Consider the following 25,006-nt stretch of genomic DNA (forward strand, 5'->3'; position numbering starts at 1 on the left):
ATCTGTGCGCTTTCTGCAGAAGACTGGGTGGGAGATAATGTGAACGTGCTGGATCCACTGTCGGCCACCCAATTGACTAATGCCTGTACCTGCTCAGGCCTTACCATCCTTAGAACGGCATTGGGCCCCACCATATATCGCTGTAAATTCTGGCGGCTACTGGGACCTGAGGTAGTTGGTACACTAGGACGTGTGGATGTGGCAGAACGGCCACGTCCTCTCCCAGCACCAGAGGGTCCACTAACACCACCACGACCATGTCCACGTCCGCGTCCCTTACTAGATGTTTTCCTCATTGTTATCGTTCACCACAACAACAAAAATATTATTTGGCCCAATGTATTGTATTCAAATTCAGCTGAATATAAATTTGAGGCCTAGTTTTTAGGCGCTGGGTGACCGGTATAGATCTATTGACAGAATTAGACTTGGAAATGCACAGTAGCGTGTGTGTGAAGATATTCTGAATGACCCTATGTGCACCTTGAATATTATATACCCTTTTAGGGATAGATTTCAAATAGCTCTGATACAGCAGAAACCACTAAATTAGGAAATTGCTAAATTGGGAATTGTTTTTCAACCCAGAACAAAAAATGTGCTTTGACGGACACTAAATAACTTGCCCAGCCAGAACAGTACAGCGGTAACGACAGATTTAGCGGGATATAAATTTGAGGCCTAGTTCTTAGGCGCTGGGTGACCGGTATGGATTTACTGACAGAATTAGACTTGGAAATGCACAGTAGCGTGTGTGTGAAGTTATTCTGAATGACCCTATGTGCACCTTGAATATTATATACCCTTTTAGGGATAGATTTCAAATAGCTCTGATACAGCAGAAACCACTAAATTATGAAATTGCTAAATTGGGAATTGTATTTCAACCCAGAACAAAAAATGTGCTTTGACGGACACTAAATAACTTGCCCAGCCAGAACAGTACAGCGGTAACGACAGATTTAGCGGGATATAAATTTGAGGCCTAGTATTTAGGCGCTGGGTGACCGGTATGGATTTACTGACAGAATTAGACTGGGATATGGCCAAAAAATAACCACACTATTGCTGGTTAAATGCACTTGGTGTGACAGCTTGACCAACCACACTACTGAGGGTTAAATGCACTTGGTGACAGGCGCAGCTTGCCCCTGATGTAGTATATGGCCAAAAAATGAACAGACTATTGCTGGTTAAATGCACTTGGTGTGACAGCTTGACCAACCACACTACTGAGGGTTAAATGCACTTGGTGACGGGCGCAGCTTGCCCCTGATGTAGTATATGGCCAAAAAATGAACAGACTATTGCTGGTTAAATGCACTTGGTGTGACAGCTTGACCAACCACACTACTGAGGGTTAAATGCACTTGGTGACGGGCGCAGCTTGCCCCTGATGTAGTATATGGCCAAAAAATGAACAGACTATTGCTGGTTAAATGCACTTGGTGTGACAGCTTGACCAACCACACTACTGAGGGTTAAATGCACTTGGTGACGGGCGCAGCTTGCCCCTGATGTAGTATATGGCCAAAAAATGAACAGACTATTGCTGGTTAAATGCACTTGGTGTGACAGCTTGACCAACCACACTACTGAGGGTTAAATGCACTTGGTGACGGGCGCAGCTTGCCCCTGATGTAGTATATGGCCAAAAAATGAACAGACTATTGCTGGTTAAATGCACTTGGTGTGACAGCTTCACCCTGATGTAGGCTTTAGCCAAAAAACAACCACACCATTGAGGGTTAAATGCACTTGGTGACAGGCGCAGCTTGCCCCTGATGTAGTATATGGCCAAAAAATAAACAGACTATTGCTGGTTAAATGCACTTGGTGTGACAGCTTCACCCTGATGTAGGCTTTAGCCAAAAAACAACCACACCATTGAGGGTTAAATGCACTTGGTCGCAGCTTGTGCTGGCGCACCACAAGACACAAAATGGCCGCCGATCACCCCAGAAAAAAGTGACTGACAAACGGTCTGGGCAGCCTAAAAACAGTGAGCAATTGAGTATCAGCAGCTCAATGATCCACAGCTGCAGATCGATCAATTAATCAAGTCCTTTGGAGGAGTTAATCTGCCTAATCTCGCCCTACTGTCGCAGCCGCAACCTCTCCCTATGCTGATCAGAGCAGAGTGACGGGCGGCGCTATGTGACTCCAGCTTAAATAGAGGCTGGGTCACATGGTGCTCTGGCCAATCACAGCCATGCCAATAGTAGGCATGGCTGTGACGGCCTCTTGGGGCAAGTAGTATGACGCTTGTTGATTGGCTGCTTTGCAGCCTTTCAAAAAGCGCCAAGAAAGCGTCAAAAAGCGCCAAGAAAGCGACGAACACTAACCCGAACCCGGACTTTTACGAAAACGTCCGGGTTCGGGTCCGTGTCTCGGACACCCCAAAATTCGGCACGAACCCGAACTATACAGTTCGAGTTCGCTCATCCCTATTCAGTATGGCAATAGTACAATACTCTCTCAGTTTAAAGGGGTTCTGCAGTTTGTTTGAACTGACGATCTATCCTCTGGCTAGATCATCAGCTTCTGATCGGCGGGGGTCTGAAACCTGGGACCCCACCGATCAGCTGTTTGAGAAGGCAGCGGCACTCCAGCAGTGCCGCGGCCTTCTCACTGTTTACCGCTGGCCCAGTGACGTCACGACTAGTATCAAGTGGCCTGGGCGGGGCTAAGCTCTGTTCACTTGAATGGAACTTAGCCCCGCCCAGGCCAGTTGATACTAGTCGCAATGTCACTTTGCCAGCGGTAAACAGTGAGAAGACCGCGGCGCTGCTGGAGTGCTGCTGCCTTCTCAAACAGCTGATCGGCGGGGGTCCTGGGTGTCGGACCCCCACCGATCAGAAGCTGATGGTCTATCCAGATGATAGATCATCAGTTTAAACAAACTGCAGAACCCCTTCATCTATATGGAAGTTTTAGAAAGAACTGAGAAATGTTCCCTTCACTTGTTTTCTTTGTCTCCATGGTCTTAGGAGCCTCTGTGAGAAATTCCATTATATCTTATGAGAAAAATAGCTTGGTTTGCTGTACTATTTTTCTAGTTGTAATAGCGGACAACATGAAAACTCAATGGACTCAGTATATGTCCATTGGTTTTATCAGGTGCCTTTGGTGTCAGATTCCAGACTCTGTTTATTTAATTTTTCCTGTTCCTATGATGGAACACAAAAGTGTGAACAGAGCCGTATACTATGAAGCTGCAAAATGTCAGATTAATTTCAATACAACCTAGAAAATATTTTCCAAATCAAACATATTGGTCACGATCCCACCAAGACCACAATATACCACGACTATGGGGGAAAAAAATTAATGAATATGCATGTTCAGTGATGGTCAGTTCGCAGTGTTTGCCTTCAGCCGTCCGGCGATGCACAGGTAAGCCCTTACCTGTGCATGTGTCGGGAGCCGGTCTGAAATCAAATGCAGGCAGTTCCGAGAACAGCCGCTGGAGGCCTTCATCGGGCTGTTCTCGGAACTGCCTGCTCCCGATGACTGCATTTGATTTTAGACCAGCTCCCGGTACAGGCACAGGTAAGGGCTTACCTGTGCATCGCTGGACGGGTGAGTCTATCTTACTAAAAATGGCAGCCCGCATGTGTTCGCTGGCGAACACTGTGAACTGACCATCACTGATGCTGTTAGGGTAATCGATTGTTTTGCAAAATACTTCAACCTCTGCTTTACATATTCCATTTTCACCTAGCTCTTCTGTTCCAGAAACAGTGCCACTCTTGTCCTTAGGCTATATGTGGTATTGCAGCTCAGTCTCATTCACTTAAATGGGGTAACCTGACACAGCCTATGGACGAGACTGCCACTGTTTGTATGTTTTTGGAATGTGGGAGGAAACCAACCCAAACACAGGGAAAACATACAAAATCCATGCAGATGTTGTCCTTGAACCCAGGACCGACACCAGCGCTGCAAGGCACCAGTGCCAACCACTGAACCACCATGCTGCCCCAGTTCTTATAATTTTCCACTATCCTTTATTTCAATATATACACTATACTGTAGTAATCTTGCCATATAGGAATAAATAGTTAATTTATAAATCCTTCTTATTCTATTTAAAGGGGGTGTGCACAATTAGAAAAAGCTGTTATTTCCTTTTTCCTAGAAAGAGCACCACTCGTGTCTGTGGGCTGTGATCAGTATTGCAGCTCAGCCCTATTCACTTGAATGAGGATGACCTGCAATACCATTCAACTCTCATGAACATAAGTGGCGCTGTTCAGAGAGGAGAAACTGCAATGTCATACACAGCCTATAAATGGTGACAAAAGTGCCTAGAAAAAAAAAATGACATTTTTTTTTCTAATCCCGTGCAACCTTTTATTATAAAAATCTCTCGCTTAGCATTTTTTTCTTTTCATTTTTTTGCAAGCTTTACAGTACGCCCGTAAATATTGCTCTTCAATCTAGATAACTTGCTGAGTACAGATTTTCTTAATCAAACCGAATTTGTCTCAGCTGGACACTTCATTATCATCGTAATGATAAAAGTGCACACCAGAGGTGTTATCATACATACATTGAGACAGATTACGTTAATTACACCTGCCCTTAGTCAGGAGTCTTCACACTTACTAATAATTTCTTAAATGCAAGGTCTCTGTAATCATTATTTCAGCCCCCGACCCACAATGCTGAAGCATTTCTTTTTTTGTTTATTGCTATTGGTTTGTTATGTGTGCAAGAAACAAAATCATCAACGTTCTTTCCAAATGATGCAAGGCTGGAGACCTGATACCATGTGCGTGACAATGTTATTAGCATGAGCATAAGGGCTGTTTCACACGAGCGGATGCCGAGCGTGACATCCGTTGCGTGAATGACAGCCAAGACCCGATGCGGACAGCAGAAGCACCGAGCAGTAACATGACTGATAATGCTCCGTGCCTCACTGTGACCTCTTTACTACGAAATCACAGCAAGATAAAGTTGTCACCGTGACTTTGTAGTAAAGAAGTCACAGAGAGGCACGGAGAATTATCAGTCATGTTACTGCTCCGTGCCTCTGCAGTCTGCATCGGGTCTTGGCTGTCATTCACGGAGCGGTTGTCACGCTCGGCATCCGCCCGTGTGAAACAGCCCTAAGAGAGAGAGAGTCCAGGGTACACATGGGGAAAGGTCAGGAGTGATCTTGCATTATCATCACAGGTAGGATTAGGCTAGGGCTACACAATGACATTTGTCGCACGACATTTTGTTGCACCAATGCCGACTATTTTTATAATGATAGTCTATGCACTGCGACATGCAACATGCTGCAACACGACAGTCTTAAAAAAACACATCCAAAATGGATTTCTCTGCGACTGTCGTGTCGCAGTGCAACGCCATAGACTGTCATGATAAAATAGTTGCGCGACATTGGTGCAACGCATGTTGCAGTGTAGTTGTGCCCTGTGTCGCACAACGATGAGTCGCTCGACACTTAGGGCACAACTACACTGCAACATGCGTTGCACCAATGTCGCGCAACAATTTTATCATGACAGTCTATGGCGTCGCACTGCGACATGACAGTCGCAGAGAAATCCATTTTGGATGTGTTTTTTTTAGACTGTCGTGTCGCAGCATGTTGCATGTCGCAGTGCATAGACTATCATTATAAAAATAGTCGCACGGCATTGGTGCAACAAAATGTCGAGCGACAAATGTCATTGTGTAGCCCTAGCCTAATCCTCCCTAATCCTCCCTGTGCAGTTTCTCCTCTCTGAACAGCTCCACTTATGTTCATGACACATGTCATCATCTGCCTGCATCTTTTGCGGCCCCATTGAAGTGATAGGGTCCGCACCCGAGCCGCCAAAACTGCTGCTCGGATGTGGACCAGAACAACGGTTGTGTGCACCTTACAGTGTTACAATGACAGGTAACATCTCTTTTATAACACAGAATCCACCACCTACAGTATGTAATGGAGACAGCTCAGCTCCTTATCCCCCTCTTTGTACAGTATTTATCACTTAAACCTTATTCGCCTGAGTATTTTCCTTATGTAGCTATATAGTTTGTCTCTCACATGTCATGATCCCTCTCAATATAAGGCTACATGCACACGACCGTATGTGTTTTGCGGTCCGCAAATTGCCGTTCTGTATGGCATCCTTTTTTTTTTTTGCAGAACCGTTTTTTTTGCCGATCCTTTGTAATAATGCCTATCCTTGTCCGCAACCTAGAAAAAAATAGGACATGCACTATTTTTTTTGTGGAGCAGCGGAACGGACATACGGGTCCGCATCCTATCCGCAAAAAAACGGATCGGACACGGAAACAAAATACGGTCGTGTGCATGAGGCCTAAACCATATGTCCACTTTGTCTTAGCAACTCACAAGCCCAACATTATCTATCCATCTATCTATCATCTATCTACGTCCAAAGGCAGAACGAGGCAGAACTCCAAATTCTCGTGAGGGGGTGATGACTCAAATTTATTTCCCAGGCAATGTTTCGGCCTACTCAATGAGGCCTTTGTCAAGCCTCATTAAGTAGGCCGAAACGTTGCCTGGGAAATAAATTTGGGTCATCACCCCCTCACGAGAATTTGGAGTGCTGCTTCGTTCTTTGGACGTATTTACAGTGCTGCTGCTCTATCTGTGTTGTTACATCTATCTATCTATCTATCTATCTAATCATACCTATCTACGCATGTTGTCTACTTCAGGGGCGAGTCTTAATGTGTAATTAGATATCGTTTTCTATGATATAGAATATTCTCGTAGATGTGTCTTCCTAGCCCAGCAGAGCCATGTGTACTCCCAGCCCCCCTCAAAGTGGAAGAGTCAGTCATTTCACACATCTGATGCAGTCGTTCGTTGGCCTCCTACGATTGCTGACACGGGCAAATTTGCTTCCGTTCGTGTTCTTTGTAGCTCTAACGGAGCTGTCTAAATTCCCTTTGTTCTACAGAATAATAATCAGCTTCTTCATTCTGACATGAATATTAAAGGGAACATTTTGTATAGCTTTTCATCCTGGTTTTTAGCCGAGTGGCACAGCTGTGTATAGTCATGCCATTAACCCCTGCCACTGTATTGCAAAACAGAGACTGCAGCACATATCGGAGGAAAATACTTGTGACAGCGTTCATTTCACCAGTTAATTCCTTTCTTTCCTAACCAAAGAATCCTAGAGATTCCATAATCCACCGTCAATAACCCCATCACTGCCAATAATGGGCTGGTGCTCTATAGATATTCTATAGATAAGCCCAGCTTACAGCAGTATTCAGGGGTGGATTGGGAACTTAAAGTGGCCCCGGAAAAAAGCTAGAATTGGCCCCATGTTGTAGGCGGGGCCAAACTTGTAGAAGGCATGGTCAGGGAAAGTAGGCTGTGTCAGCAAACCGCTTGGCATGGTCATAATGCAGGCGGTGGGGCCAGTGCAAACAATGAGCCTTTTCACTAATGTACAAGTTAAAGCAAGGTATTACACTGGTAGACATGGTGAAAGCAATAGAACTGTAGGTGATCCAAACAAGCAGTAGGTCCGCCGCGCACTATGTGAAAGGGACACATGCATCAGTTATGTAGGCAACATATCAGAAAAACTGAATGCAATGTAAATGAACATAATCCAAGAAAGAATCTATGTACCAAGTCTGCAGGAAAGGCTGTTACTCAATAATATAACAAAGCATGTGGTTCTGTAACTTTTGTATGCCACCCCTGACCCTGAGAAGACTTTCTATCCTTCCTGCAAATATCCTCTGTACCTCCTTTGGAGACATAGGTTACCTATAAAACCACATGTTTCATATTATAAATAGAGATGAACGAATTTTAAAAATTTGATTAAGCCGGTTCACCGAATTTTGCAAAAAAATTCAGTTTGATCCGAATTTATTAGTGGCAAAACGTGTTAAAAAAGGCTATTTCCGGGGGGCGGAGCCAGCGCCGGACCGTGATGGCCGCATAGTTCGGAGCTCTCCGCAGTAGATCCTCTACAGCACTAGCTTACACCAGCGGACAGACTTCAGCATGGTAAAAATCGGGCACCCGAGAGCCGGTGACACCTCTGGAACTGCCAGGCAGCCGAACAACAACGGCGACATGGATAAATTTATTAAAAAAGCGGCGGCTACAGTGGCGGCAAGAGAAAGCAAGATGGCGCCGAACCCGCTTCCTAAGGTGAGCGAGCGCGCGGCTGACATGTCAGAAGGGGAGAGCGATACAGAGGACTCACATAGCAGGACGGCGCTGCCTATTACCCGCCGTTTCCTGAAACAGTCGCTGAGTAAAGCGATGGAGCCGATTCTAACTGAGCTCACTGCCACGCGCCAGGATATCCAGCATATTGGAGACAGGGTAGTTACCCTGGAAGCGCAACAGAACACAGTGCTCGAGCATCAAATAGCTACAGCCTCCTCCTTTCAAAAATGCCGCACACACCTGAATGACCTCCATAACGCCCTGGAGGACCAAGAGAACAGAGGGCGCAGGAACAATCTGCGATTCAGGGGGATACCGGAGACAGTCGCTGCGGTTGATATTCCTGGGGCCGTGATAGATATATGCTGCTCCCTGCTAGGCTCTGATGGCCGCTCCGATATTATCCTTGAACGTGCACACAGAGCGCTCAGGCCTAAGCCTAAAGGGACGGAACCGCCAAGAGATGTAATTTGTAGGTTCCTGAATTTTCAAGTGAAGACCGCTGTCCTGGAAGCAGCAAGGAACCAAGAAGACCTAACATATGAAGACTCCAGAATCCTGATTTATCAAGACCTGGCCCCGTCTACATTTAAAAAAAGAAGATCACTTAAGCCCTTGACGGACTGGCTCAGGAAGAACAAGATCCTGTACAGATGGACCTTTCCCTTTGGGATTTCGTTCGCCCATGCAGGACGCCGCCTCACTATCAACACCTTTGCTGACCTGATGGGAGCTTACGAACACCTGCAGATCCCACCTCTTGAGATCGAGAACTGGGAACTTTATCAAGATATTACAGAGCTTCCTGACCTGCCACAGCCCTTTCCCTTTGAGCTACCACGTACACCAAAGGCCCAGAAGTTCAAGCGGAGGAACACGCAACCCACACCATAGAGACTGGCTCTATTAGCGTAACGACTCGCTTTAACTCTTCCATTTCTCTCATAATCTATTCCTGCTGCCTTTTCTATCTTTCATATATCCTTTCCTCTCCTATAAAAATCAGTTATTTGCTGCATTAATCAGCTCAGCCCTTATCCCCTTTCACCTGTCCTCACCTTTCTCATAGCCTCTTATATGTCTGTCTCTTGATCTCATCAAAGAGATGCACAATTTGTGCGTAGAGGATCACAATAGGGTTGATTAACCATTTCCCCCCTTGTGACCCTGGTAACTGATAATGTTACCCAGGCAACTTTCACTGTTCAAGCCCATTGTATTGGGTACTGTTATACGACCCTTGTGTCACATATTGTTCAAACCCATATTCATGGGTACAGTTACTTTGAATTTCTTAACCATTTTTTATTTTTCTGTTTGTTTCATCGTTTTTATAGTGTTTTGAAGGTACATGTATTGTTTATCTTAAAAACCCCAAAGAAGCAAGAGCTCCCTCTGGAACCCGGACTCGCTCGGCCTTCACTTTGCAGCCTCAGTGTCAGTGCGCTCTCCTGGAGAGGGAAGGTCATTCAGCAAGGTAACACGTTGTATTACACATATCATGACTGACCTATTATTTGCGTCTTACAATGTCAAAGGCTTTAATTCTCCATCTAAAAGGAGTCAGGTTTTTTCATTGTTACGCAAATTAGGAGCCAATGTCCTACTTCTCCAGGAGACGCACTTTAAGTTCAACCATTACCCTAACCTTTCGCTTGGCCACTACTCCCAATGGTATCATTGTGGAGGTGATTCCTCTGCTTCGGGTGGTGTGAGTATTGGGTTCCAGAGGAGAGTTCCCTTCCAATGTAGCTCACAACTACAGGACCCTGATGGTCGCTACCTAATGGTCAAAGGTAGTATAGGTCCCCAGATATACACATTCATTAACCTCTATGCACCGAACACTGGTCACTATAACTGGTTCTCCAAGGTTTTCCCCATCATTGAATCATTTGCAGAGGGTCTGATAGTAACAGGAGGAGACCTTAATGCCACTTTGAACCCCCAATTAGATTCATCAGCATCAAAATCAGCTCTGGCGCTAAAAACTCTCCGCTATATCAGAGAGGGTCTATGGAGTCTTCACCTGATAGATGTTTGGCGTACATTTTATCCCACCAGCAGCGACTATACGTTCTATTCTTCCGCACATGGGTCGTATCATCGCTTAGATTACCTGTTTGTTTCCAAACAGCATCTCCAGTTTTGCCACAATCCCCAAATAGGATCTATCCATCTGTCGGACCACGCCCCCATATCCCTCTCAGTATCAACTCCGGTACCTAAACAGCACAAGTTTACGTGGCGTTTAAACGAGTCCCTTTTAGGGAACCCGAATACTAGAGATAAGATAGCTGGACTCCTTGATGAATACTTTACCCTTAATAAAGTCCCAGATGTTACAGCCCTATCCTTATGGGATGCCCACAAACCTTTTATAAGGGGACACTTCATTAGTATAGGGGCTCACCAGAAGAAAGAAAGAAACAAAAAACTTGACAGCTTATTTCAGAAAATAAAATCCCTGGAATCACAACATAAGCAATCCTTTTCTGCCTCGCAACTCCAAGAATTATCTGATACCAGAGCGGAGTTGAAAGCCATGCTACAGCACTCCTCAGCTAAGCTATTCTTAAATTCGCAACACAAATTTTTTGCCCATGGGGACAAAACGTCCAAGTTTATGATGAACAGGATAAAAAATAGGAGATCGTCAAATTACATCCACCAGTTAGAATCCCCCCAAGGCCTATCTCTATACTCCTCCAAAGAAATAGGCGCCCAATTTCGGGAATTCTACGAATCTCTTTACAATTTGCCCCACACAATAGCCCCCGAAAACCTGACAACTACCCTTAACTCCTTTCTAGATTCACTCCCTTTGCCAACTATTTCTGAAGTCCAAAAACAGAAATTAGCTTCCCCTTTCACCTTAGAGGAATTAGAGACTGCATTGAAACAATCCCCCTCAGGGAAAAGCCCAGGCCCGGACGGCTTTCCGGTCCAATACTACAGAACGTTCCAACAACGATTACTTCCCCACCTATTAGAGGTATGTAATTTGGCCTTACAGGGAGAGAAGCTTTCCAGGGACATGACACTAGCACACATCACCTTGATCCCTAAAGAAGGGAAGGATCCCAAACACTGTGCTAACTACAGACCCATTTCCCTCCTTAATATCGACCTTAAATTATTGGCTAAATTGCTAGCTAACCGACTTGCAGTTTTCCTCCCATCTATAGTGCACGGGGATCAGGTGGGCTTTGTCAGAGGCAGGGAAGGTAGGGACAATACGGCTAGAGTGCTGAATATAATACAGTTCTCCTCCGTCCACTCAAAACCGCTTTTACTGTTAAGCACGGATGCAGAAAAAGCATTCGATAGAATCAGCTGGTCTTACCTGCAAAGTATCCTAACCCGATTTGGCCTACCTGATCCCTTTGCACAGGCCACCTTTGCAATGTATGCTCAAGCATCGGCCTCTGTTATGATAAATGGTGACCTATCAGATCCCTTCTCAATTCAAAACGGTACTAGACAGGGGTGTCCATTATCCCCCCTGTTATTTGTCTTGGCCCTGGAACCGCTCCTCCTAAAATTAAGAACCGACTCGGGGATACGTGGAGTAACATTAGGAGGTACGGACCATAAAATTGCCGCCTTCGCGGATGATATTATAATCATGACGTCCAATCCAAAGGAATCCCTACCTGTAATCCAAAAACATTTAGATATATATAGTGCCATTTCCAATTTTAAAATCAACAAACAGAAATCCTTAGTAATCTGTATAGGTATCCCCCACTCAACCCAAAGAAGTCTAGGGAGAGACTCCCCCTTCAATTGGTCCTCTCCTACCATAACGTATTTGGGGATTAAAATCAGTCCTAAACCCTCTGAGTTATACTCACTGAATTATACTCCATTATTGGATAACATTTCTCATAGCATAAGTAAACTAGATATTCCAACTATATCCTGGTTCGGTAGGAAAAACCTGCTCATGTCTTTGATACTTCCTCGCCTTACCTACCTACAACAGGTTCTGCCTATCCCAGTCCCCAAAACTTACTATAACTCTCTAAAAAACTTTTCCGATCCTTTATCTGGAAGGGGAAGAAACCTAGACTGTCGTACGAGCTATTATCACGCCCTAAATGTTTTGGAGGCATTGCACTACCTGATCCAGAACTTTATGGAAAGGCCATTTTACTATCTAGAGCAATAGATTGGCTCAGACCTGATAACGTGAAGCCCTGTGTTGCGATAGAGCAAGACCTGATGCACAAACCCTTTAGATCCCTTTTATTAGCTCAAGGAAGCTCTTGTACGTTTCCCTCATCACCATATCCTATTATCCAGGCCACCATCAATGCATGGAAGTGGTTTCAATCTTCCCACTGCTCAATTCCTTTTCCCTCCCCACTTCTCTCTATCAAAGACATCCTGGGTACTGCTCTACCTGCAGTTATTGAATGTACCCCTAAAGAACTGAGAGACTCATCTACCCCAATATTGTCTTTCTTTGACACTAATGGCACCATACTCCAACTTAAAGAGTTCCAAAAACTTTTCAATGTCGATGGCCAACATATCTCCTCTACATCATATACTCACGCATACCTATCTCAACACATCACCAAAAGCGACCTCTTTCGCCCTTTGCAGTGGTCGGAGGTTCTCATCTCAGACCCTGTTCCTCCGAGAAGACTGATCTCACAAATATATAGAAGAATCAACATGCCATCGCTTTTCACCACACCGGCGTTTATCAGGCATTGGGAAAAGGATTTAGGTCAGGAAATTCCCTTTTCTGCTTTGTCAAAGGCCCTATCATCCCCACACCAACTGTCTAGATGTGTGCGCATACAGGAAAATGGATATAAAATCCTTACCAGATGGTACAAAACACCAGATATTACAGCCCTGTATTCGCCCACAGCCTCTGATGTATGTTGGAGATGTGGCAAAAATAGAGGAACCTTCTTCCACATTTGGTGGGATTGCCCAACTATTAGGACTTGGTGGATAGAAATATTCCAGATTAGCAATTTAATCTGAAAGACAAAAATACAAATGTCAGCGAGCAGAGCCCTCCTTAATCTTGATATGGATAAGGAAATACATCCTATACCTTTTCTTTTCAAACAGCTCTTAATAGCAGCTAGATTATTAATACCTAAATTCTGGCTGTCTACATCACCTCCCCCCATTGAACAATGGAAATTGAAGATAGATCAAATTTTTCGTTTTGAGGAAATCTCCTCATGGGAAGCAAGAAACCACCCGAAGTTTCAACGCCAATGGCATCTGTGGCAAAAGTACAGGCACCCTTGCTACTCACAGTAACTTTTCCATGATCTTCATCATAACTTACCTCCTCGTAATGTTTTTGAGATCCTTTAGTCTCCAATACTACGGATATAGAAATTTTCCTAAATGGTGCTGTATATCTACATAGTACTAGGAATACGGTATGGTGTACCACGGCTGTATAGTGTGTGATACGTGATTTGATCTCTTGTAATGCAACACGCCCTGCGAGGTGTGTCAGTAACTTTACTTGTACCTTGTTGTGTTGTATAAAATAAAATTTTATAAAAAAAAAAAAAAAAAAAAAGGCTATTTCCAGGCTGCAGAGAGCCTTTATAGTGGTGTAGAACACTGTGCCTTGCAGTAACACACATATGAGTCTGCTGTGGTAGTGAAATAATACTGTGAGTCAGTATGACATGCAGATGACAGGGGTCGCGCTTAGAATCACTGCACACTTCACTTTTTTGGGCAGTCACAGGGACAAAACTGACCAGTATCAACTCAGCCTTACAGGTCGATGTTAGCGGCAAGAAGATGCGCATTCCTAATACACCGTCATCAGCTGATTCCACGTAGAGGTCTACAGAAACTGTTCTATTTAACGCTTATACAAGTAGAGCCCCCCCCCCCCCCGACAGAGTGTAGAGGGTGTCAGCAGTAAGTTTGTGTTGACGTCACAGATTATTTTGCCCTTCCTCTGATCCGTCAGAACAATAACCCTCAAAAAATTTATCGTGTCTTTTGAGTGGATTCAAAACAGAGATGACACATGAATGAAATATTTGCATGTTTTCTATGTTTAGCACCCACTCTTGCTTTTGGCTACCTAATCACAAGCCAATTCTGATGGGACCGTACAGGTCTTACAGCTGCTACACAGACAGGATCCGTTGTGCGTCTCATTTTTCCTTCCTTCTGACAGATCAGAAGAAGGGTCAAATAAATGATGATGTCAGCCAGGCTGAAAGGCAAAATAGTGGTCCTGTCATGAAGTGGGGAAGGTGGGAACAGCATGAGAAGTCCACAGAGTGGCCTTATGACATAGTGGTGAGGTGAAAGCAGCATGAGGAGACCAAAGAGTGCCCCAATGACAGAGTCCGGAGGTGGCGGCAGCATCAGGAGGAGGCCACAGAGTGGCACAATGACAGTGTGGAGGTGGAGCAGCATCAGGAGGTCACAGATCCGCACAAGGACAGAGTGTGGAGGTGACGGCGGCAGCAGCAGCATCAGGTGGAGGCCACATAGTGGCACAATAACAGTGTGGAGGTGGCCGCAACAGCATTAGGAGACCACAGAGTGGCAATTGCAGGTCACCATGGTTAACAATGGAAGAACAATGATTTCAAGCATCACCCTCCTTTTAACAGGTCAAGTCTGCCATTTTAACCCAATCAGCCTGACATAATGATCTCCAGCCTTGTGCTTGTCAACATTATCACCTGAGTTAACAAGACGATTACTGAAATGACCTCAGCAGGTCCTTTAATGAGAGCAATGAAATGCAGTGGAATGTTTTTTTTTTGGGATTAAGTTAATTTTCATGGCAAAGAAGGACTATGCAATTCATCTGATCACTCTTCATAACATTCTGGAGTATATGCAAATTGCTATTATAAAAACTTGAGCAGCAACTTATCCAATTTCCAATATTTATGTAATTCTCAAAACTTTTGGCCACGACTGTATATTATAACATTGTACAAGGAAGGCAATCCATTAGAATATACATGAAGATAAAACGTAACCTTTAATAATTTTACTATGAGGGTCCATTCACACGTCCGTAAGTATTTAGCGGATCCGCAAAACACGGACACCTGCAATGTGCATTCCGCAATTTGTGGACCGCACATCACCGGCACTATAATAGAAAATGCCTAATCTTGTCTGCAATTGCGGACAAGACTAGGACATGTTCTATTTTTTGCGGAAACGGAAGCACAGATGCGGAAGTACGGATCCGCAAATGTGGACAACACATTCCGGCCCCATTGAAAATAAATGGGTCTGCACCCTTTCCGCAAAATTGCAGAACGGATGCGGACCCATTTTGCGGACGTGTGAATGGAAAAGATATCCCTCAAAATGAAAATAAATGAAATTATTAGTTAACCAAAAAGCATAGATGTGGTAGGCAATAACAAGTGCTCAGCTGGACTAAATCAGATATCATATGTCCTACCACAATCCGGGGGGTTCCAGTGCACATCGATGAATCCAGGAGGGAAAGCAAAAAAAATCCATCCCTGGGCTAGATGATGATGTGGTATTGAAGGACAGGGTGGGCAAAGAACTGTCCCTGATATTGCCCTACAGGGGGGTGCTATTCTGGCTCTGATAGCCTAACCACAGACCACCTGCTCTAATAAGAGCGACCCCGTCCGGAACCTCACCCTATATAAAAATGGCCCTAGTAAGCCCCTAGTCCTTAGGCCCCTGACTTCCAGGTGATCACTGTATAGATCTATGTGTTTTTGACTCATTATAAAAGTATATTATAAGTATATTTCACCCCCCTGTGTATCACACATATCGATAGCACACCTATACCAGTCCTTAAAATGACTTTTGTGGCCCTATTAGCTAGCGTTTGGTATCCCTAACAGCCTGTCCCTGCTCCACACAGCAACCTCTCCCTACACTGGCATAACACTGAATGTAAAATGGCGGCCAGATCAGGTTTAGGTTTATTTATAAGGTACGGGGTATGTCCATGTGCTGAAATGTCTCAATTGACTGTCCTGTACCACCTGATTGATGTGTCATGGGTCAAAGTTCTTCACAATGTAAAAGAACATGGCGGGCGCGAATATCTCCATATGTTTGCTTGTTCAGTGAATCGCGAACACGAAAAGTTTGCTGCAAAACGACCGCAGGGCGAACCGCAAGGCCATCTCTAGTCATGAGTGGTTGAGCATCGGTGCACTCAATCTCTTCCACCGGCCTATGTGGATGGAAACTCTGCCAGCAGAGTCATCAAATAGCATAAGAGACTGCTCCATGACTTGGGGCTCAGACGGCTTGGCTGATTTGCAAGAGTGTGAGGTTAAAGACAGATGCTCATGTGCTGCAGGTGCCAACTCTGCGCTTTCAGCAGGGGACCGGGTGCGAGACAATGTGAAGGAACTAGAGGCACTGTCAGCCACCCAATCTTCTACCGCCTCTTCTTGTTCTGGCCTCACCATTCGTACACCAGTATTCAGGCCTACAAAATAACGCTGAATGTTCTGTCGCCTACGTGCATCTGAGGAAGGTGTTTAATTTGGGCGTGTAGCTGGCACAGATCAACCACATCCTCTCCCTGCATTAGGAACTCCGCCACCACCAGCAACACCAAGACCAAGGCCACGTCCCTTATTTGATGCTCTCCTCATTCTTTGAGGTCACCAAACGAGCTAACAGACAGATTAACTATATAAATTTCCCTGTCAAATATGCAATGCAGGTGTACCTCACACAAAAATTGGGTATATATCACCCACCGAACTGACAGACGGATTAACTATATCAATTTCACTGTAACGTATGGAGTGCAGGTGTACCTCACACAAAAAATTGGGATATGTCACCCACCGAACTAACAAACAAATTAACTATTATATTTTTGTGTCAGGGGTACAAAAATGGTAGATTGCACTCACACGCTATAGGTCACCCACTGAATTAACAGCCAGATTACTTATTATATTTCTGTGTCAGGGGTGCAAAGCTGGTGTATAGCACCCACAAAAGATTCACTATAGGTCACCAACAGAACAAATAGCCAGATGAGATTCCTAACACTGTCCCTCACTTCAGCTGCCTGATTCCTGTTCCTGCACTACTCAGAAGCTGATGGGCGGTGCTACACGGGATCCAGCTTTTAAGAGGCTGGGTCACATGATCCACCGGCCAATCACAGCCATGCCATTACTAGGCATGGCTGTGATGGCTTCTAAGTGCACACAGCTTGAAAGCTTGTTAATTGGCTGCCCTACAGCCTTTTAACGAGCTTTATTAAATGCCCAAACACCAAACTCAAACCCAAACTTTTCCGGAAAATTTTAGGTTGGGGTCCTGGTACCCAAAATCGTAAAGTTCAGTACGGATCCGAACTTTAGAGTTCGGGTTTGCTCAACAGTATTGAAAAAATATAACACCACCACTGAACAGCAAATATATTTTTCTTTTTTCCTGTTATGCACTCCACAAAAGGCTTTAGAACATATAACTACACTGCTGAATGACAAATATATATTTTTTTGTCACTAATACATGACAAAAAGAGCTTTAGAACATATAACTGCGATGCTGAACGGCAAATATATTTTTCTTTTTTCCACTTATACACTCCACAAAAGGCTTTAGAACATATAACTACACCACTGAACGGCCTTTTTTTTTGTGCCACTAATAAACGCCAAAAAAAGGCTGCAATTTTTGCACTTAACCACACAACGGTTAATAAGCCCTTTTTTCCCACTAATACAAGCCAAAAGCTTTCGAACATATAACTGCACCGCACAAGGGCAAATAAGATATAGAAATATTTCCTTATAATAAACTCTGTTAATGGCTGTATCAAATAGCACTTGCACCCCAATAACAAGAACGGTTTGCTGAAATTACAGAGCTGTATAATGGCAATTTGGATCCCCAGTCAGTGCAGCAAGGTGTAATAGTATTGTTCCTATTACCCAGACTGTAGCCTCACCTACTGAACCGTGTTCTACCTAAATGCTGTGGAGTTATTCCTCCCTATCCTTTCCCTACACCTTCAATAATATTTCCCTGAACTTGTAAATATTTTTTTTTAGCACAATTAAATTTTTTCTAGCACTGTCCCTAGCGCCTGCTGACGTATCTCCCTGCACTAAGTACACTGGAAAATGGCAGAATCCAAGATGGCTGAGGCTATTTATAGGGATGTGACATCACAGGGCTGGCTGGCTGCTGATTGGCTGCATGCATGGCATTATGGGTGATCCTGCGTTCTCAGAGTTCCTTGCTCCATGTCCTCAGATGTGCACAAGCCATTTTAGGAAAAAAATTGATTTGTTACCAAGAAGCATGAGGAAATTCGTATTCAGTGTGAATCAAATTTTTCCTGAAATTCGGATCGAATTCCACTTCGTCAACTTCGATTTGCTCTTTATAAAGTAACAGACTTTCATGCTTAATTCTTATACAGATCCCGTGTTAACTGTTTCTTGACTTTATTTTTAGACTTTGTATTTATATATATATATATATATATATATATATATATTTATATAGACAAAAGAAAACAAAGTGGCAGCACCGTCCCTGATATAGACAGAAAGGTGCAACTGGCCCAATATGGATATAAGTCAATCCAAATAGATAAAAAATGTAAAAATGGGCAGCACTCCAAAAGGTAAAAATGCAAAAAAAATACTTTATTTACCCAGAAAGAACATGCGACGTTACGGCTCTATACAGGAGCCTTCCTCAAGCCTAGGAAGGCTCCTGTATAGAGCCGAAACGTCGCATGTCCTTTCTGGGTAAATAAAGTATTTTTTTGCATTTTTACCTTTTGGAGTTTTACATATATATATATATATATATATATATATATATACACAGTACAGACCAAAAGTTTGGACACACCTTCTCATTCAAAGAGTTTTCTTTATTTTCATGACTATGAAAATTGTAGATTCACACTGAAGGCATTAAAACTATGAATTAACACATGTGGAATGATATACATAACAAAACAGTGTGAAACAACTGAAAATATGTCATATTCTAGGTTCTTCAAAGTAGCCACCTTTTGCTTTGATTACTGCTTTGCACACTCTTGGCATTCTCTTGATGAGCTTCAAGAGGTAGTCACCTGAAATGGTTTTCACTTCACAGGTGTGCCCTGTCAGGTTTAATAAGTGTGATTTCTTACCTTATAAATGGGGTTGGGACCATCAGTTGCGTTGTGGAGAAGTCAGGTGGATACATAGCTGATAGTCCTACTGAATAGACTGTTAGAATTTGTATTATGGCAAGAAAAAGCAGCTAAATAAAGAAAAACGAGTGGCCATCATTACTTTAAGAAATGAAGGTCAGTTAGTCTGAAAAATTGGGAAAACTTTGAAAGTGTCCCCAAGTGCAGTCACAAAAACCATCAAGCGCTACAAAGAAACTGACTCACATGCGGACCGCCCCAGGAAAGGATGACCAAGAGTCACCTCTGCTGCGGAGGATAAGTTCATCCGAGTCACCAGCCTCAGAAATCGCAGGTTAACAGCAGCTCAGATTAGAGACCAGGTCAATGCCACACAGAGTTCTAGCAGCAGTCACATCTCTAGAACAACTGTTAAGAGGAGACTGTGTGAATCAGGCCTTCATGGTAGAATATCTGCTAGGAAACCACTGCTAAGGACAGGCAACAAGCAGAAGAGACTTGTTTGGGCTAAAGAACACAAAGAATGGACATTAGACCAGTGGAAATCTGTGCTTTGGTCTGATGAGTCCAAATTTGAGATCTTTGGTTCCAACCACCGTGTCTTTGTGCGATGCAGAAAAGGTGAACGGATGGACTCTACTTGCCTGGTTCCCACCGTGAAGCATGGAGGAGGAGGTGTGATGGTGTGGGGGTGCTTTGCTGGTGACACTGTTGGGGATTTTTTCAAAATTGAAGGCATACTGAACCAGCATGGCTACCACAGCATCTTGCAGCGGCATGCTATAACATCCGGTTTGCGTTTAGTTGGACCATCATTTCTTTTTCAACAGGACAATGACCCCAAACACACCTCCAGGCTGTGTAAGGGCTATTTGACCATGAAGGAGAGTGATGGGGCGCTGCGCCAGATGACCTGGCCTCCACAGTCACCGGACCTGAACCCAATCAAGATAGTTTGGGTTGAGCTGGACCGCAGAGTGAAGGCAAAAGGGCCAACAAGTACTAAGCATCTCTGGGAACTCCTTCAAGACTGTTGGAAGACCATTTCAGGTGACTACCTCTTGAAGTTCATCAGCAAAGCAGTAATCAAAGCAAAAGGTGGCTACTTTGAAGAACCTAGAATATGACATATTTTCAGTTGTTTCACACTTTTTTGTTATATATATAATTCCACATGTATTAATTCATAGTTTTGATGCCTTCAGTGTGAATCTACAATTTTCATAGTCATGAAAATAAAGAAAACTCTTTGAATGAGAAGGTGTGTCCAAACTTTTGGTCTGTACTGTATATCTAGGGGACGTCATCCAGCATGTATTATATATATATATATATATATATATATATATATATAGACATCCTGCAGCATGTGTCTTTTACTAGGGTTAGTACTGCACAATATATCTATCACTAGGGGTACTTCTGCAATGTATAGCTATTACTAAGGTTAGTCCTGCATTATAAATCTATTATGAGGGGTAGTTCTGTAGTATATATCTATTGCAAGTGTTAGTACTGCAGTATACATCTATTACTAGGGGTAGTCCAGTAGTATATATCTATTACATGGGTTAGTACTGCAGTATACATCTATTACTAGGGGTAGTCCTGTAGTATATATCTATTATGAGGGGTAGTCCTGTAGTATATATCTATTACATGGGTTCATACTGCAGTATACATTTATTACTAGGGGTAGTCCACTAGTATATAGCTGTTACTAGGGGTAGTACTGCAGTATACATCTATTATTAGGGGTAGTACTGCAGTATACATCTATTATTAGGGGTAGTCCTGTAGTATATATCTATTATGAGGGGTAGTCCTGTAGTATATATCTATAAGAAGGGTTAGTACTGTAGTATATATCTATTACAAGAGTTAGTACTGCATTGTGCATCTATTACTAGGGGTAGTTCTCTAGTATATAGCTATTATTAGGGGTAGTACTGCAGTATGCATCTATTACTAGGGGTAGTCCTGTAGTATATATCTATTATGAGGGGTAGTCCTGTAGTATATATCTATTATGAGGGGTAGTCTTGTAGTATATATCTATTACGAGGGATAGTCCTGACGTATATATCTATTACAAGGGTTGGTACTGCAGTGTACATCTATTACTAGGGGTAGTACTCTAGTATATAGCTATCACAAGGGGTAGTCCTGAATTACACCTGCATTATATGTATGTTACAAGGGTTAGTACTGCAGTTAAAAGTTTTCCCAGAAAGATTTTTCGTCCATCACCCGCTTTCACTGAATGTATGGGCAGTCTTAACAACTAAAATGGCCAGAACGGACTAAAATGTGTATAGTTGTGTCTGTTGCCATCAAACAACTTCTGTCTAATGTGTAGGGCCACCTTAAGGGTGGTTATAGTCAAAAATATGCATGTAGTTTGTAAAACAGGATTATGATAAGTAGTGTTGAGCACGAATATTCAAATAGCAAATTTTTATTGCGAATATCACCACTTCCAGAATTCGCGAATATATATAATATAGTGCTATATATTCGTTATCTCGAATATTCGATAATTTTTTTTCCATCTGAACACGATTCCTCTCTGCTTCTTGCTTGTGGGCCAATGAGAAGGAAGCAATGTCATGTTCACAACAATACTTAGCGCACCAATCAGTAATCTGTAGTCAGACCTGCTAAAATTTGAAGTTGCACGTAGTGCGAAAAAATATTCCAATCACTGCCGATTAGCGCAATCACGAATATATTGGAGCACTTGACTCTATCTGCATATAAAGCTATTGTAATGTTCTGCCGTGCCAACCATTTTCTCCAGTCTCAGGAAACTTATACCAGTTTGAAAAATGTAGCCAAAGTGACCCACGCCTGTATATCGCGTTGCAAATTCGCATTATGCGATTTTTTTTACATTGCCGATGTATCGCATTCTATAAAATAATCTCGAATTCTCGAAATTTGCGAATATATGACAAATATTCTACGAAATATTTGTAAAATATCGCAAATTCGAATATAGCCCCTGCGCTCATCACTAATGATAAGTATTACTCTGATGGGTATGATAGGTAAGTATGATAAGTAAGACTCAGTCCTGCTTTGCTTTTGCACTCATGTATTAATTCAGTTTCAATTAGACTTGCCTTGTGCCCCCTTCATTTTCAGGTTCTTAATGAGAAGTCATCTTATCATCCCATTATTTGCTATGGTACTCTTATCAGGTAAATGATGTTGCCAGGCTGCAAGCATCCCTCTATATCCACACAGCGATAAGTCTTTGTACTGCTCCAGCTTTCAGTGTCTTACTTCCCTCCCTTAAAACAAAAGTCCATGTGAAGTGGAGGTGACGAGGTGCAACAATACACAGAAATCACACAATGTACATGAGTGAAGAGGCTGAGACCCAGGCAGAGAGGAGGTAGCGTTTCCTTTCTATGTCCAAATAGTAGAGGTTTGAGACTTTTTCACTGCAGCTGCTATAAGAATTTCTGTTTCCATGGTAATGCTATAATAGGGAAAGGAAGTCACCAGCCGAGAATTGGCTTTTAATCGGATATTCCTTCATTTAGTGGATGGAGATATTGGAAAAAATTTAGTTTCTGGATACTCCTTGTGCAGCTTCGGATAGGGTGCTATCATTCTTTTGTATACCCTACAGGGTGATGTATATTTGAACTATGTAATGTAAATTATGGCATTGTCTATGCACAGTGAAAGAATATATGGGCACATTTTTAAATATTCTATTTCCCATACTGCAATTTTTTTCTGATTTATTGCAAACCTTGAATTTTGCAAATCGATTTACAACAGTATCTCTAAAAGGAAGGTACTTGTTTTTCATGATTTCTAGTTCAAATCTTTTATTTATTCCTCTCTTTAGGTTTATTGATGAAACCATGTCAGCCATTTTATTCTTTAGTCTGTGGTCTATAGTCTATCCAGAAGCTGTTTCAGACTATTTGTTTAACTTCAGTAGAAGAACTGGAAACAGGACCGGTTGTAGGGTTGTGTGCAGAGTTAGCACTCTTAAAGGGTGTTATCCTCCGAATAAGTCATCAGTATCTGATCAGTAGGGGTCCGTGTGTCAGGCGCAGCACTATGAAGTAGTGCCTTTTGCGCTGTGGCATTAGAAGAATTTTGATATCTCTGACTTTTAGTCTAACCAGACTGTCTATTACTTTGTAATTCCTCTAGTGCTGTTCTATGGAAACAGTAGGTTTAAAGAGCACACCAAATGCTTGAAATAATTTATTTATTAACTTCTCCGCAGCAGATAGTCAACGTACATAACACGTGTTGAAAAGATATCACAAAATGTCAGTATGCATAACATGGTGGTTCAATTGTTCAATCTTGTCATTCAACATAAAATGGTGGATATATTTCTCTCTTGAGTATCTGTACTCTCACTTTATGTTATTTAAGCACTTTATGATTTCTCTGAGAGGTATATCTGGGGTCTAATAGTTCACTTGCTGAATTTGGTCCCAATTTGCAGTATGCAGTTAGCAGTAACTATTTGCAGATTGCTTGAGTATGATCTGGTATGACTGCATGCAATTTGGATTGCAATATGGAATCTGAATTTGGATTGTGAACTTTGTAGTTTGCAATTGGTGGAACTGTAAGTAAACACATATACCTGGTTCAGTATAGAGTTCAAATCACTATATTAACAGTTGGAACATTATATAACTGTTTTAAATACCTATTCTGGCGTCTCTGCTTCCATAAAACACAGCTCTTAGTGGAGTATGTGTCTGTTCAGCTCCTCTCTCTGGTGAATAATAATTTCTAGCAGCTCCTGCTAGGGAAATTTCCCACACAAGCTGTGTGTGAGGCTAGCTATAATTGGTCAAAACTCCTGGGATGTGTGAGGCTGGCTAGGAGGATTGGTCAAGAATCCTGCTCAGAAACCACAGTTTAACTCTATGCTTTCTGTTGTTTCTGCTGTGTCATTGAGCTTACCTTACATTATAGAATGAATCTTAAAGGCATATTATCTTTTCTGCTTCTGTGAACACAATATATATATAGCAGTTATATGACATCCAAACATGAAGTCACAGTAAATAACTCTGCTTTTGTCTTTAACTTATAAACATAGGAACTGTATTAAGGTTATTGGCCGGTCTAGCTTTATAAACACACAAGCTATATTAGCAACCTAGGACAGGTCTTAGCTGGCCAGCTACAGTCCGACACCTGGGATCTCACCCGATCAGCTAAATCTGTAGTGTTTTATTGGTCTTCTTAGACTTTGCAAAGGTTTACAAAAAATATTATTAATTTATCATGGTACAATATATTGAAAGAGTTAATTAAGCTCACTGTTTTTATTAAATGCATGTGCCCCAAGAGATCTGAAGTTTTTCTGTTTTTTTTGTTTCAGTAGTGTTTTCGTTTAAGCTCTGCTTTCATTTTGCCATTCTGTTTTTCCATTTGGTTTCCGTTTGTGATCAGTTTTTTGAGGATCCCAAATAGAAACGGAAGCATACAATAATATTTAAACAGTAAGTACATAAAAAAATTGGGCTGGGCATATAATTTTCAATTGATGGTTCCGCAAAAACGGAACGGATACGGAAGATATACGGATGCATTCCGTATGCATTCCATTTTTTTTTGCCAATCCATTGACTTGAATGCAGACTGCAAAACACTGACGCCGCATA

This window comes from Bufo gargarizans, chromosome 2 (genome assembly GCF_014858855.1).
Source record: "Bufo gargarizans isolate SCDJY-AF-19 chromosome 2, ASM1485885v1, whole genome shotgun sequence".
Taxonomy (NCBI): domain Eukaryota; kingdom Metazoa; phylum Chordata; class Amphibia; order Anura; family Bufonidae; genus Bufo; species Bufo gargarizans.